The 16,700-nt window shown below is 40.9% G+C and overlaps 1 long non-coding RNA gene and 4 other non-coding genes across 5 annotated transcripts in view; all 5 read left to right on the top strand.

The window, feature by feature from the left end:
• The window catches only part of LOC132647037 (uncharacterized), a 178,160-nt gene that overhangs the window by 127,967 nt on the left and 33,493 nt on the right, over positions 1-16,700 (top strand). The window contains exon 3 of the long non-coding RNA XR_009585324.1: positions 5,126-5,164. This is a non-coding gene — a long non-coding RNA (uncharacterized LOC132647037). The remainder of the gene's footprint in view (positions 1-5,125; positions 5,165-16,700) is intronic.
• On the top strand, positions 3,102-3,166 carry LOC132647740 (small nucleolar RNA SNORD109A). Its single transcript, XR_009586083.1, has one exon. It is a non-coding gene; the product is annotated as a small nucleolar RNA SNORD109A (small nucleolar RNA).
• Positions 6,704-6,768, top strand: LOC132647797 (small nucleolar RNA SNORD109A). The gene has a single exon (XR_009586140.1). It is a non-coding gene; the product is annotated as a small nucleolar RNA SNORD109A (small nucleolar RNA).
• Positions 10,286-10,350, top strand: LOC132647739 (small nucleolar RNA SNORD109A). Its single transcript, XR_009586082.1, has one exon. It is a non-coding gene; the product is annotated as a small nucleolar RNA SNORD109A (small nucleolar RNA).
• Positions 13,845-13,909, top strand: LOC132647796 (small nucleolar RNA SNORD109A). Its single transcript, XR_009586139.1, has one exon. It is a non-coding gene; the product is annotated as a small nucleolar RNA SNORD109A (small nucleolar RNA).

Below are 16,700 nucleotides of genomic sequence, written 5' to 3'. Positions count from 1 at the left end.
CGTGTTACCAAAGATCTATGAAAACAACTATTCCTTTATGAAACAAGGAAAGATATTTCTAAAGAACATGTTGCTAGCTGGTAGACCCACAATCCTGATAATGGATCAGACGCGCTAACTCTCCAATGAAACAAGAAAGAACCACACACTGAATCTTCTTAACATCCTCATGATGAACACAATTAATTCAGAACTGACACACACATATATGTATATATATATATATATATATATATATATATATATATATATATATATCTTGATACTAACAGACTTTTATGAAGCAGGAGTATAGGACTCTTCCTAACACTTGCTGGATACACAGTTTCTAAAGCCATGGTTGAAGCTTGAATATCCAATCAAGGACATCATGTAATCTCAGATGTGTACTACAACATACTCGATAAAAAGCAACCCATGGGTCCAAAGCGGCTGACCGTGAGTGCAGTGCTTAGCCTCGCATCCTGAGCGTATCATTTTAGCTTTTTATGGTATCCAACCATGCTTTGGGAGAATGTCCTGATGCATCTAAAACAAAAAGGGAGAACTGTAGAGAGCTGCGGAATGCTATGCCTTAAAGATGGAGCTGGTTTCCGCCTTCCACCTTCCTGATGGTGAGTGCTCTCTGTCACGAACAACTCCACATTTGGCTAAGGCCGAGGATCTGGCTTGCTTCTATGTATGTGGACCTATCTGCATTGCCCCCGTGGCACGCCTGGGTTGGCTACCCAAAGGCTATTTAAGCTGTGGGCTGGCTTTCCCCGGGGTCCGAGGATTGTTCAATGTTCCTGAATAAACTGCATTGAAAAAAAAAAAAAAAGCAACCCATGTGTATTTGACCACGGGCTAGTCAGTGCGTAGAAAACATCTTCTTTTCATCAGATTTAACCTGAATGATGGTAGATGATTGCAACGCTCTTCCAAGTGGAAGACTTGAGTTCCATGAATCGAGACATGGTAACATACATGTAGACAAAAAGGTACCTTTGGATTCCCCTCTCTTCCAAGATGAGGTTGCATGGCAGGGAAGAAATCTAAAGTCAATTATCGAACACTCTGTTGAATAAACAAGGAGAGAATTCCATGCACAGAGGACAAATTTCAATGACACCCTGAAATCTCAAAGATACCATTGGGCTTACTGACTTTCACCTCTGTGCAAGTTGGTCGTTTTGACTTTGAGAAAGGAGGAGTTAAGAATGACCATACTGCAATGCTATACGCACTGCTTCTACTTTGCTTTGTCCAACTTCCTCGCTGCCCACTGAGAAGCGTCCACACTGTGCCTGCTGGCACTGGCAAAGATGCTCTCACAGACAGCTTCTGAGGAAGTCATCAGAAGAAGAGAAATCCTTGCCACAGTGGCTAAAATCTGAGGGGATTGGAAGGGAGGAAATGAATTCAATAGTTGGTTCTGGGAAAGACTGAACTGCTGGCAGACTTGAAGGTCGGGACACTTTAGAAAGTCAAGGTTGCCTAGACGCATTTCCTTTTCTGATAACCTTCATACTTACTATGTTGCAGGCTAAAACTTGGAGAGGTGCTTCCCTTCTGGCAGGACAGGTAAGTGACGCTACTTCCCATTGTGTCTTTTGTTTGTAGGCAGGCTGCATTCTCGCCTGACTAAATATTTACCTACTGTGTACCACTAGAGATGAGATTTATTTAACGTCCCTCTCATGACTAAACAACCTAGGCTTCGTCTTGCCTCTTGATGGTGGAACACTTGCTATGGCCCTGGCATTGTAGGGGACTTAGCTAGGTAGTCCCAACCCAAGCAAGTGACAAGGATACTACCTAATACCATTAGTATTTTGAGGTGCATTTAAAAAACCAACAGTTGGGTGAAGTTATTGGCATATTTGACTTTCTTTTGAAGCTACCATTGAAGCTTCCAATTCTAAATAATATATCCAGAAGTACTAAGAAAAGCCTTCTCCCAGCTCCTTCCCTTATGGACATTCAAGCTCAAAGAATTAAACTCTTCTTTCTGCCCTGACAGGTGTGGAACCCAAAGGAAGATGATAGGGTGTTAGGAGTCTAGACCCCTAGAGCACAGAACAATAACCCTCACAAATTTCATCTATCCTTGATCCTCTGGCGTGGATACTAAGAGAGCAACCCATGCATTTTCACTTCCTTGTAAGTAGCATGGAAACATGCAATCTTGCCCTCTAAAATTCAGGTGAATTCCCATAAAGTTTTCGAAAACCCAAACAGAGCTGACAATGAACCATATTTATTCTTTTTATAAATGATTATGCATTATGTTGAGCCAGAAATCTAGTTGTCCATTGTCAGAACAAAACAAAACAACACTAAGAATATTTTTGGTATTAAATGCAATGCCTTCCTTCATCTTGGAACCTGGGTGGTGTTGAGTTCATTTGAAGAAACATGACATGAGAGCTGATACGAAGAGAAGGTTTAGGAATCAGGCACACAGAACCCAACTCCTGTCCTTGTCAATGTCCTGTGGGATAACTGGTTATGTATATGGACCAAAATGTAGCTTGGCCTGTGTGTTGCTTTTTGTTGTCCAAGGAAATATGGAAGGAGCTGGTGGTCATGCGACATACATCACAAAATCCTCCAGAGCATTGACAATTGCAGGACAACTGGAAGGCTCAATACTGTGCACTGTAAGATGGAGAAGAACATACATGGAAGACAGGGAACAGGAGGAGGAAGTGTAAAAGCGGGTTAACATGAAGAACATAGAATCGAAACCGCAAATTAGGATGTTGAAAAAATCTTATCTAGATAGGAAAAAAAGTCATTTTGCTTTCTTGAATGTTTTCTCTATTCTTACCAAATCTTGTTGTAAAGATTAAATACATAAGTTCAGGGAACATTCACAGGTACCCGATTTGGGGCCAGTGACACCCACCAAAAGCAATGTGTTGACCTCTATTTTTCTCATATGGTGTCAAAGGGGAAAGGCTCTTTAATCCTGTCCTCTGTGTTTCCCCAGAACCTTTGACAGAATGAGCTACATGCCTCCTGCACAGTTTTGAACTTCCTTGTCAAGGCCCAGGAGTCTATCTCTCTGGGGTTTCACTTGGTAGGTGAAAACTCATGTGTTGAGCGAAGGCCTTTCTGGATCTATGATGACAACAGGTATCTGAGGACGTTGACTGACTTGAACAGATGCGATCTGAGGTCCAGATATGAGGTCCTCGTGAGACCCATGAGGAGTTCAGAGCCTGCCTTGCACTCTTCCCTCTTCAGAGAGGATGAGAACTGTGCAGTATGGCATCAGATTCTGAGATTTTTCGATAAAGGCCTCATAACAGTACCATACTTGTTTTGATACAATCTTCATTGCTTTCTATTTTCAAAGAGATAGAAATGATTCAAAGTGATAGGGAGACAACCTTGACTATAGGTTTAGGCACATATATCAGGTAGAGATGACTGTAGGTGCAAATGACGTACTCAAAAAATATGTAAGAACTGATGAATTATATGTAAGAACGTGCTGCTCATTCCTAGTCTCCGGCGATGTACCCTTGCACATATGTGATAAAGTGTCAGGAGGGGAGGTTAGGGCTCATGCCAGTAGTCCCAAAAATATTGGAGGACAAGGACTGCCCTCGCACTTTACCCAAAGTTGTGTAAAGGCTGACGTATAACTAATAATTAAAGGATCATTCAATTTATATAGAGGGAAAATTGAAATGGTCTTTCCTGTTGGAGGCTGGGTAAATTCTAGATAATAATGGCTAGGTGAGAAGCCAGGGCACCTGTTGGAGACATTCCCTAGTTTTATTGGTGTTCATCATTTATGTCTTAGCTGCCAAAATCTTCCAGAGCATGTTGTGTTTACCTATCTCTCTCTCGCATGGAAACCATCTCAGTTGATCCATCATGAGAAATGACAATTGGGCTTTGCTTTCTGTTATTTGTTGTTGTTGTTTCTGTTTTCCTCCTGGGTACATTCATCCTCTGATTGCCGCTCTCACACAGATGCAAATCATCTATTCTAACAAAATTTGCGTGTTACCCAAGATCTATGAAAACAACTATTCCTTTATGAAACAAGGAAAGATATTTCTAAAGAACATGTTGCTAGCTGGTAGACCCACAATCCTGATAATGGATCAGACGCGCTAACTCTCCAATGAAACAAGAAAGAACCACACACTGAATCTTCTTAACATCCTCATGATGAACACAATTAATTCAGAACTGACACACACCTATATGTATATATATATGTATATATATATATATATATATATATATATATATATATATATATATCTTACTACTAACAGACTTTTACAAAGCTGTAGCATAGGACTCTTGGTAACACTTGCTGGATACACAATTTCTAAAGCCATGGTTGAAGCATGAATATCCAATCAAGGACATCATGTAATCTCAGATGTGTAGTACAACATACTCGATAAAAAGCAACCCAGTGTATTTGACCACGGCCTAGTCAGTTAGTGCGTAGAAAACATCTTCTTTTCATCAGATTTAACCTGAAGCATGGTAGATGATTCCAACGCTCTTCCAAGTGGAAGACTTGAGTTCCATGAATCGAGACATGGTAAGATACATGTAGACAAAAAGGTACCTTTGGATTCCCCTCTCTTCCAAGATGAGGTAGCATGGCAGGGAAGAAATCTAAAGTCAATTATGGAACACTCTGTTGGATAAACAAGGAGAGAATTCCATGCACAGAGGACAAATTTCAATGACACCCTGAAATCTCAAAGATACCATTGGGCTTACTGACTTTCACCTCTGTGCAACTTGGTCGTTTTGACTTTGGGAAAGGAGGAGTTAAAAATGACCATACTGCAATGCTATACTCACTGCTTCTTCTTTGCTTTGTCCAACTTCCTCGTTGCCCACTGAGAGGCGTACACAATGTGCCTGCTGTCACTGGCAAAGATGCTCTCACAGACAGCTTCTGAGGAAGTCATCAGAAGAAGAGAAATCCTTGCCACAGTGGCTAAAATCTGAGGGGATTGGAAGGGAGGAAATGAATTCAATAGTTGGTTCTGGGAAAGACTGAACTGCTGTCAGACTTGAAGGTCGGGACACTTTAGAAAGTCAAGGTTGCCTAGACGCATTTCCTTTTCTGATACCCTTCATACTTATTATGTTACAGGCTAAAACTTGGAGAGGTGCTTCCCTTCTGGCAGGACAGGTAAGTGACGCTGCTTCCCATTGTGTCTTTTGTTTGTTGGCAGGCTGCATTCTCGCCTGACGAAATATTTACCTACTGTGTACCACAAGATATGAGAATTATTTAACGTCCCTCTCATGGCTAAACAACCTAGGCTTCGTCTTGCCTCTTGATGGTGGAACACTTGCTATGGCCCTGGCATTGTAGGGGACTTAGCTAGGTAGTCCCAACCCAAGCAAGTGACAAGGATACTACCTAATACCATTAGTATTTTGAGGTGCTTTTGGAAAACCAACAGTTGGGTGAAGTTATTGGCATATTTGACTTTCTTTTGAAGCTACCATTGAAGCTTCCAATTCTAAATAATATATCCAGAAGTACTAAGAAAAGCCTTCTCCCAGCTCCTTCCCTTATCGACATTCAAGCTCAAAGAATTAAACTCTTATTTCTGCCCTGACAGGTGTGGAACCCAAAGGAAGATGATAGGGTGTTAGGAGTCTAGACCCCTAGAGCACAGAACAATAACCCTCACAAATTTCATCTATCCTTGATCCTCTGGCGTGGATACTAAGAGAGCCACCCATGCGTTTTCACTTCCTTGTAAGTAGCATGGAAACATGCATTCTTGCCCTCTAAAATTCAGGTGAATTGCCATAAAGTTTTCGAAAACCCAAACAGAGCTGACAATGAACCATATTTATTCTTTTTATAAATGATTATGCATTATGTTGAGCCAGAAATCTAGTTGTCCATTGTCAGAACAAAACAAAACAACACTAAGAATATTTTTGGTATTAAATGCAATGCCTTCCTTCATCTTGGAACCTGGGTGGTGTTGAGTTCATTTGAAGAAACATGACATGAGAGCTGATACGAAGAGAAGGTTTAGGAATCAGGCAAACAGAACCCAACTCCTGTCCTTGTCAATGTCCTGTGGGATACCTGGTGATGTATACGGACCAAAATGTAGCTTGGCCTGTGTGTTGCTTTTTGTTGTCCAAGGAAATATGGAAGGAGCTGGTGGTCATGCGACATACATCACAAAATCCTCCAAAGCATTGACAATTCCAGGACAACTGGAAGGCTCAATACTGTGCACTGTAAGATGGAGAGGAACATACATGGAAGACAGGGAACAGGAGGAGGAAGTGTAAAGGCGGGTTAACATGAAGAGCATAGAATCAAAACCTCAAATTAGGATGTTGAAAAAATCTTATCTAGATAGGAAAAAAAGTCATTTTGCTTTCTTGAATGTTTTCTCTATTCTTACCAAATCTTTGTTGTAAAGATTAAATACATAAGTTCAGGGAACATTCACAGGTACCCGATTTGGAGCCAGTGACACCCACCAAAGTCAATGTGTTGACCTCTATTTTTCTCCTATGGTGTCAAAGGGGAAAGGCTCTTTAATCCTGTCCTCTGTGTTTCCCCAGAACCTTTGACAGAATGAGCTACATGCCTCCTGCACAGTTTTGAACTTCCTTGTCAAGGCCCAGGAGTCTAGCTCTCTGGGGTTTCACTTGGTAGGTGAAAAATCATGTGTTGAGCGAAGGCCTTTCTGGATCTATGATGACAACAGGTCTCTGAGGACGTTGACTGACTTGAACAGATGCGATCTGAGGTCCAGATATGAGGTCCTCGTGAGACCTATGAAGATTTCAGAGCCTGCCTTGCACTCTTCCCACTTCAGAGAGGATGAGAACTGTGCAGTATGGCATCAGATTCTGAGATTTCTCGAAAAAGGCCTCATAACAGTACCCATACTTGGTTTGATACAATCTTCATTGTTTTCTATTTTCAAAGAGATAGAAATGATTCCAAGTGATAGGGAGACAACCTTTACTATAGGAGTAGGCACATATATCAGGTAGAGATGACTGTAGGTGCAAATGACGTACTCAAAAAATATGTAAGAACTGATGAATTCGAACGTGCTGCTCATTCCTAGTCTCCGGCGATGTACCCTTGCACATATGTGGTAAAGTGTCAGGAGGGGAGGTTAGGGCTCATGGCAGTAGTCCCAAGAATATTGGAGGACAAGGACTGCCCTCGCACTTTACCCAAAGTTGTGTAAAGGCTGACGTATAACTAATAATTAAAGAATCATTCAATTTATATAGAGGGAAAATTGAAATGGTCTTTCCTGCTGGAGGCTGGGTAAATTCTAGATAATAATGGCTAAGTGAGAAGCCAGGGCACCTGTTGGAGACATTCCCTAGTTTTATTGGTGTTCATCATTTATGTCTTAGCTGCCAAAATCTTCCAGAGCATGTTGTGTTTACCTATCTCTCTCTCGCATGGAAACCATCTCAGTTGATCCATCATGAGAAATGACAATTGGGCTTTGCTTTCTGTTATTTGTTGTTGTTGTTTCTGTTTTCCTCCTGGGTACATTCATCCTCTTATTGCCGCTCTCACACAGATGCAAATCATCTATTCTAACAAAATTTGCGTGTTACCCAAGATCTATGAAAACAACTATTCCTTTATGTAACAAGGAAAGATATTTCTAAAGAACATGTTGCTAGCTGGTAGACCCACAGTCCTGATAATGGATCAGATGCGCTAACTCTTCAATGAAACAAGAAAGAACCACACACTGAATCTTCTTAACATCCTCATGATAAACACAATTAATTCAGAACTGACACACACATATATGTATATATATATATATATATATATATATATATATATATATATATATCTTACTACTAACAGACTTTTACGAAGCTGTAGCATAGGACTCTTGGTAACACTTGCTGGATACACAATTTCTAAAGCCATGGTTGAAGCTTGAATATCCAATAAAGGACAACATCTAATCTCAGATGTGTAGTACAACATACTCGATAAAAAGCAACCCAGTGTATTTAACCACGGGCTAATCAGTTAGTGCGTAGAAAACAACTTCTTTTCATCAGATTTAACCTGAAGCATGGTAGATGATTCCAACGCTCTTCCAAGTGGAAGACTTGAGTTCCATGAATCGAGACATGGTAACATACATGTAGACAAAAAGGTACCTTTGGATTCCCCTCTCTTCCACGATGAGGTTGCATGGCAGGGAAGAAATCTAAAGTCAATTATGGAACACTCTGTTGGATAAACAAGGAGAGAATTCCATGCACAGAGGACAAATTTCAATGACATCCTGAAATCTCAAAGATACCATTGGGCTTACTGACTTTCACCTCTGTGCAACTTGGTCGTTTTGACTTTGAGAAAGGAGGAGTTAAGAATGACCATACTGCAATGCTATACGCACTGCTTCTTCTTTGCTTTGTCCAACTTCCTCGCTACCCACTGAGAGGCGTCCACACTGTGCCTGCTGGCACTGGCAAAGATGCTCTCACAGACAGCTTCTGAGGAAGTCATCAGAAGAAGAGAAATCCTTGCCACAGTGGCTAAAATCTGAGGGGATTGGAAGGGAGGAAATGAATTCAATAGTTGGTTCTGGGAAAGACTGAACTGCTGGCAGACTTGAAGGTCGGGACACTTTAGAAAGTCAAGGTTGCCTAGACGCATTTCCTTTTCTGATAACCTTCATACTTATTATGTTGCAGGCTAAAACTTGGAGAGGTGCTTCCCTTCTGGCAGGACATGTAAGTGACGCTGCTTCCCATTGTGTCTTTTGTTTGTAGACAGGCTGCATTCTAACCTGACTAAATATTTACCTACTGTGTACCACAAGAGATGAGATTTATTTAACGTCCCTCTCATGGCTAAACAACCTAGGCTTCATCTTGCCTATTGATGGTGGAACACTTGCTATGGCCCTGGCATTGTAGGGGACTTAGCTAGGTAGACCCAATCAAAGCAAGTGACAAGGATACTACCTAATACCATTAGTGTTTTGAGGTGCATTTGGAAAACCAACAGTTGGGTGAAGTTATTGTCATATTTGACTTTCTTTTGAAGCTACCATTGAAGCTTCCAATTCTAAATAATATATCCAGAAGTACTAAGAAAAGCCTTCTCCCAGCTCCTTCCCTTATCGACATTCAAGCTCAAAGAATTAAACTCTTATTTCTGCCCTGACAGATGTGGAACCCAAAGGAAGATGATAGGGTGTTAGGAGTCTATACCCTTAGAGCACAGAACAATAACTCTCACAAATTTCATCTATCCTTGATCCTCTGGCGTGGATACTAAGAGAGCAACCCATGCGTTTTCACTTCCTTGTTAGTAGCATGGAAACATGCAATCTTGCCCTCTAAAATTCAGGTGAATTGCCATAAAGTTTTCGAAAACCCAAACAGAGCTGACAATGAACCATATTTATTCTTTTTATAAATGATTATGGATTATGTTGAGCCAGAAATCTAGTTGTCCATTGTCAGAACAAAACAAAACAAAACTAAGAATATTTTTGGTATTAAATGCAATGCCTTCCTTCATCTTGGAAACTGGGTGGTGTTGAGTTCATTTGAAGAAACATGATATGAGAGGTGATAAGAAGAGAAGGTTCAGGAATCAGGTACACAGAACCCAACTCCTGTCCCTGTCAATGTCCTGTGGGATACCTGGTGAAGTATATGGACCAAAATGTAGCTTGGCCTGTGTGTTGCTTTTAGTTGTCCAAGGAAATATCGAAGGAGCTGGTGGTCATGCGACATACATCACAAAATCCTCCAGAGCATTGACAATTGCAGGACAACTGGAAGGCTCAATACTGGGCACTGTAAGATGGAGAGGAACATACATGGAAGACAGGGAACAGGAGGAGAAACTGTAAAGGCGGGTTAACATGACGAGCATAGAATCAAAACCGCAAATTACGATGTTGAAAAAATCTTATCTAGATAGAAAAAAAGTCATTTTGTTTCTTGAATGTTTTCTCTATTCTTACCAAATCTTTGTTGTAAAGATTAAATACATAAATTCAGGGAACATTCACAGGTATCCGATTTGGGGCCAGTGACACCCACCAAAGGCAATGTGTTGACCTCTATTTTTCTCATATGGTGTCAAAGGGGAAAGGTTCTTTAATCCTGTCCTCTGTGTTTCCCCAGAACCTTTGACAGAATGAGCTACATGCCTCCTGCACAGTTTTGAACTTCCTTGTCAAGGCCCAGGAGTCTAGCTCTCTGGGGTTTCACTTGGTAGGTGAAAACTCATGTGTTGAGCGAAGGCCTTTCTGGATCTATGATGACAACAGGTATCTGAGGACGTTGACTGACTTGAACAGATGCGATCTGAGGTCCAGATATGAGGTCCTCGTGAGACCCATGAGGATTTCAGAGCCTGCCTTGCACTCATCCCTCTTCAGAGAGGATGAGAACTGTGCAGTATGGCATCAGATTCTGAGATTTTTCGAAAAAGGCCTCATAACAGTACCCATACTTGGTTTGATACAATCTTCATTGCTTTCTATTTTCAAAGAGATAGAAATGATTCCAAGTGATAGGGAGACAACCTTTACTATAGGAGTAGGCACATATATCAGGTAGAGATGACTGTAGGTGCAAATGACATACTCAAAAAATATGTAATAACTGATGAATTCGAACGTGCTGCTAATTCCTAGTCTCCGGCGATGTACCCTTGCACATATGTGGTAAAGTGTCAGGCTGGGAGGTTAGGGCTCATGCCAGTAGTCCCAAGAATATAGGAGGACAATGACTGCCCTCGCACTTTACCCAAAGTTGTGTAAAAGCTGAAGTATAACTAATAATTAAAGGATCATTCAATTTATATAGAGGTCAAATTGAAATGGTCTTTCCTGTTGGAGGCTGGGTAAATTCTAGATAATAATGGGTAGGTGAGAAGCCAGGGCACCTGTTTGAGACATTCCCTAGTTTTATTGGTGTTCATCATTTATGTCTTAGCTGCCAAAATCTTCCAGAGCATGTTGTGTTTATCTATCTCTCTCTCGCATGGAAACCATCTCAGTTGATCCAACATGAGAAATGACAATTGGGCTTTGCTTTCTCTTATTTGTTGTTGTTGTTTCTGTTTTCCTCCTGGGTACATTCATCCTCTGATTGAAGCTCTCACACAGATGCAAATCATCTATTCTAACAAAATTTGCGTGTTACCCAAGATCTATGAAAACAACTATTCCTTTATAAAACAAGGAAAGATATTTCTAAAGAACATGTTGCTAGCTGGTAGACCCACAATCCTGATAATGGATCAGACGCGCTAACTCTCCAATGAAACAAGAAAGATCCACACACTGAATCTTCTTAACATCCTCATGATGAACACAATTAATTCAGAAATGACACACACATATATGTATATATATATATATATATCTTACTACTAACAGACTTTTACGAAGCTGGAGCATATGACTCTTGGTAAAACTTGATGGATACACAATTTCTAAAGCCATGGTTGAAGCTTGAATATCCAATCAAGGACATCATGTAATCTCAGATGTGTAGTACAACATACTCGATAAAAAGCAACCCATGTGTATTTGAACACGGGCTAGTCAGTTAGTGCGTAGAAAACATCTTCTTTTCATCAGATTTAACCTGAAGCATGGTAGATGTTTCCAACGGTCTTCCAAGTGAAAGACTTGAGTTCCATGAATTGAGACACGTTAAAATACTTGTAGACAATAAGGTACCTTTGGATTCCCCTCTCTTCCAATATGAGGTTGCATGGCAGGGAAGAAATTTAAAGTCAATTATGGAATACTCTGTTGGATAAACAAGGAGAGAATTCCATGCACTGAGGACAAATTTCAATGACACCCTGAAATCTCAAAGATACCATTGGGCTTACTGACTTTCACCTCTGTGCAACTTGGTCGTTTTGACTTTGAGAAAGGAGGAGTTAAGAATGACCATATTGCAATGCTATACTCACTGCTTCTTCTTTGCTTTGTCCAACTTCCTCGCTGCCCACTGAGAGGCGTCCACACTGTGCCCGCTGGCACTGGCAAAGATGCTCTCACAGACAGCTTCTGAGGAAGTCATCAGAAGAAGAGAAATCCTTGCCATAGTGGCTAACATCTGAGGGGATTGGAAGGGAGGAAATGAATTCAATAGTTGGTTCTGGGAAAGACTGAACTGCTGGCAGACTTGAAGGTCAGGACACTTTAGAAAGTCAAGGTTGCCTAGACGCATTTCCTGTTCTGATAACCTTGATACTTATTATGTTGCAGGCTAAAACTTGGAGAGGTGCTTCCCTTCTGGCAGGACAGGTAAGTGACGCTGCTTCCCATTGTGTCTTTTGTTTGGAGGCAGGCTGCATTCTCGCCTGACTAAATATTTACCTACTGTGTACCACAAGAGATGAGAATTATTTAACGTCCCTCTCATGACTAAGCAACCTAGGCTTCATCTTGCCTCTTGATGGTGGAACACTTGCTATGGCCCTGGCATTGTAGGGGACTTAGCTAGGTAGTCCCAACCCAAGCAAGTGACAAGGATACTACCTAATACCATTAGTATTTTGAGGTGCATTTGGAAAACCAACAGTTGGGTGAAGTTATTGGCATATTTGACTTTCTTTTGAAGCTACCATTGAAGCTTCCAATTCTAAATAATATATCCAGAAGTACTAAGAAAAGCCTTCTCCCAGCTCCTTCCCTTATCGACATTCAAGCTCAAAGAATTAAACTCTTATTTCTGCCCTGACAGGTGTGGAACCCAAAGGAAGATGATAGGGTGTTAGGAGTCTAGACCCCTAGAGTACAGAACAATAACCCTCACAAATTTCATCTATCCTTGATCCTCTGGCGTGGATACTAAGAGAGCCACCCATGCGTTTTCACTTCCTTGTAAGTAGCATGGAAACATGCAATCTTGCCCTCTAAAATTCAGGTGAATTGCCATAAAGTTTTCGAAAACTCAAACAGAGCTGACAATGAACCATCTTTATTCTTTTTATAAATGATTATGGATTATGTTGAGCCAAAAATCTAGTTGTCCATTGTCAGAACAAAACAAAACAAAACTAAGAATATTTTTGGTATTAAATGCAATGCCTTCCTTCATCTTGGAAACTGGGTGCTGTTGAGTTCATTTGAAGAAACATGACATGAGAGGTGATACGAAGAGAAGGTTCAGGAATCAGGCACACAGAACCCAACTCCTGTCCCTGTCAATGTCCTGTGGGATACCTGGTGATGTATATGGACCAAAATGTAGCTTGGCCTGTGTGTTGCTTTTTGTTGTCCAAGGAAATATGGAAGGAGCTGGTGGTCATGCGACATACATCACAAAATCCTCCAGAGCATTGACAATTCCAGGACAACAGGAAGGCTCAATACTGGGCACTGTAAGATGGAGAGGAACATACATGGAAGACAGGGAACAGGAGGAGGAAGTGTAAAGGCGGGTTAACATGAAGAGCATAGAATCAAAACCGCAAATTAGGATGTTGAAAACATCTTATCTAGATAGGAAAAAAAGTCATTTTGCTTTCTTGAATGTTTTCTCTATTCTTACCAAATCTTTGTTGTGAAGATTAAATACATAAGTTCAGGGAACATTCACAGGTACCCGATTTGGGGCCAGTGACACCCACCAAAGGCAATGTGTTGACCTCTATTTTTCTCATATGGTGTCAAAGGGGAAAGGCACTTTAATCCTGTCCTCTGTGTTTCCCTAGAACCTTTGACAGAATGAGCTACATGCCTCCTGCACAGTTTTGAACTTCCTTGTCAAGGCCCAGGAGTCTAGCTCTCTGGGGTTTCACTTGGTAGGTGAAAACTCATGTGTTGAGCGAAGGCCTTTCTGGATCTATGATGACAACAGGTCTCTGAGGACGTTGACTGACTTGAACAGATGCGATCTGAGGTCCAGATATGAGGTCCTCGTGAGACCCATGAGGATTTCAGAGCCTGCCGTGCAATCTTCCCTCTTCAGAGAGGATGAGAATTGTGCAGTATGGCATCAGATTCTGAGATTTTTCGAAAAAGGCCTCATAACAGTACCCATACTTGGTTTGATACAATCTTCATTGCTTTCTATTTTCAAAGAGATAGAAATGATTCCAAGTGATAGGGAGACAACCTTCACTATAGGAGTAGGCACATATATCAGGTAGAGATGACTGTAGGTGCAAATGACTTACTCAAAAAATATGTAATAACTGATGAATTCGAACGTGCTGCTCATTCCGAGTCTCCGGCGATGTACCCTTGCACATATGTGGTAAAGTGTCAGGAGGGGAGGTTAGGGCTCATGCCAGTAGTCCCAAGAATATTGGAGGACAAGGACTGCCCTCGCACTTTACCCAAAGTTGTGTAAAGGCTGACGTATAACTAATAATTAAAGGATCATTCAATTTATATAGAGGGAAAATTGAAATGGTCTTTCCTGTTGGAGGCTGGGTAAATTCTAGATAATAATGGCTAGGTGAGAAGCCAGGGCACCTGTTGGAGACATTCCCTAGTTTTATTGGTGTTCATCATTTATGTCTTAGCTGCCAAAATCTTCCAGAGCATGTTGTGTTTATCTATCTCTCTCTCGCATGGAAACCATCTCAGTTGATCCAACATGAGAAATGACAATTGGGCTTTGCTTTCTCTTATTTGTTGTTGTTGTTTCTGTTTTCCTCCTGGGTACATTCATCCTCTGATTGAAGCTCTCACACAGATGCAAATCATCTATTCTAACAAAATTTGCGTGTTAAACAAGATCTATGAAAACAACTATTCCTTTATAAAACAAGGAAAGATATTTCTAAAGAACATGTTGCTAGCTGGTAGACCCACAATCCTGATAATGGATCAGACGCGCTAACTCTCCAATGAAACAAGAAAGATCCACACACTGAATCTTCTTAACATCCTCATGATGAACACAATTAATTCAGAAATGACACACACATATATGTATATATATATATATATATATCTTACTACTAACAGACTTTTACGAAGCTGGAGCATATGACTCTTGGTAACACTTGCTGGATACACAATTTCTAAAGCCATGGTTGAAGCTTGAATATCCAATCAAGGACATCATGTAATCTCAGATGTGTAGTACAACATACTCGATAAAAAGCAACCCATGTGTATTTGAACACGGGCTAGTCAGTTAGTGCGTAGAAAACATCTTCTTTTCATCAGATTTAACCTGAAGCATGGTAGATGTTTCCAACGGTCTTCCAAGTGGAAGACTTGAGTTCCATGAATTGAGACACGTTAAAATACTTGTAGACAATAAGGTACCTTTGGATTCCCCTCTCTTCCAATATGAGGTTGCATGGCAGGGAAGAAATTTAAAGTCAATTATGGAATACTCTGTTGGATAAACAAGGAGAGAATTCCATGCACTGAGGACAAATTTCAATGACACCCTGAAATCTCAAAGATACCATTGGGCTTACTGACTTTCACCTCTGTGCAACTTGGTCGTTTTGACTTTGAGAAAGGAGGAGTTAAGAATGAACATATTGCAATGCTATACTCACTGCTTCTTCTTTGCTTTGTCCAACTTCCTCGCTGCCCACTGAGAGGCGTCCACACTGTGCCCGCTGGCACTGGCAAAGATGCTCTCACAGACAGCTTCTGAGGAAGTCATCAGAAGAAGAGAAATCCTTGCCATAGTGGCTAACATCTGAGGGGATTGGAAGGGAGGAAATGAATTCAATAGTTGGTTCTGGGAAAGACTGAACTGCTGGCAGACTTGAAGGTCAGGACACTTTAGAAAGTCAAGGTTGCCTAGACGCATTTCCTGTTCTGATAACCTTGATACTTATTATGTTGCAGGCTAAAACTTGGAGAGGTGCTTCCCTTCTGGCAGGACAGGTAAGTGATGCTGCTTCCCATTGTGTCTTTTGTTTGGAGGCAGGCTGCATTCTCGCCTGACTAAATATTTACCTACTGTGTACCACAAGAGATGAGAATTATTTAACGTCCCTCTCATGACTAAGCAACCTAGGCTTCATCTTGCCTCTTGATGGTGGAACACTTGCTATGGCCCTGGCATTGTAGGGGACTTAGCTAGGTAGTCCCAACCCAAGCAAGTGACAAGGATACTACCTAATACCATTAGTATTTTGAGGTGCATTTGGAAAACCAACAGTTGGGTGAAGTTATTGGCATATTTGACTTTCTTTTGAAGCTACCATTGAAGCTTCCAATTCTAAATAATATATCCAGAAGTACTAAGAAAAGCCTTCTCCCAGCTCCTTCCCTTATCGACATTCAAGCTCAAAGAATTAAACTCTTATTTCTGCCCTGACAGGTGTGGAACCCAAAGGAAGATGATAGGGTGTTAGGAGTCTAGACCCCTAGAGTACAGAACAATAACCCTCACAAATTTCATCTATCCTTGATCCTCTGGCGTGGATACTAAGAGAGCCACCCATGCGTTTTCACTTCCTTGTAAGTAGCATGGAAACATGCAATCTTGCCCTCTAAAATTCAGGTGAATTGCCATAAAGTTTTCGAAAACTCAAACAGAGCTGACAATGAACCATCTTTATTCTTTTTATAAATGATTATGGATTATGTTGAGCCAAAAATCTAGTTGTCCATTGTCAGAACAAAACAAAACAAAACTAAGAATATTTTTGGTATTAAATGCAATGCCTTCCTTCATCTTGGAAACTGGGTGCTGTTGAGTTCATTTGAAGAAAC

This window comes from Meriones unguiculatus, chromosome 14, assembly GCF_030254825.1.
Source record: "Meriones unguiculatus strain TT.TT164.6M chromosome 14, Bangor_MerUng_6.1, whole genome shotgun sequence".
In the NCBI taxonomy this organism is placed as follows: domain Eukaryota; kingdom Metazoa; phylum Chordata; class Mammalia; order Rodentia; family Muridae; genus Meriones; species Meriones unguiculatus.
Note: the sequence above shows the minus strand (reverse complement) of the source record. Positions and strands in the feature narration are given on the sequence as shown.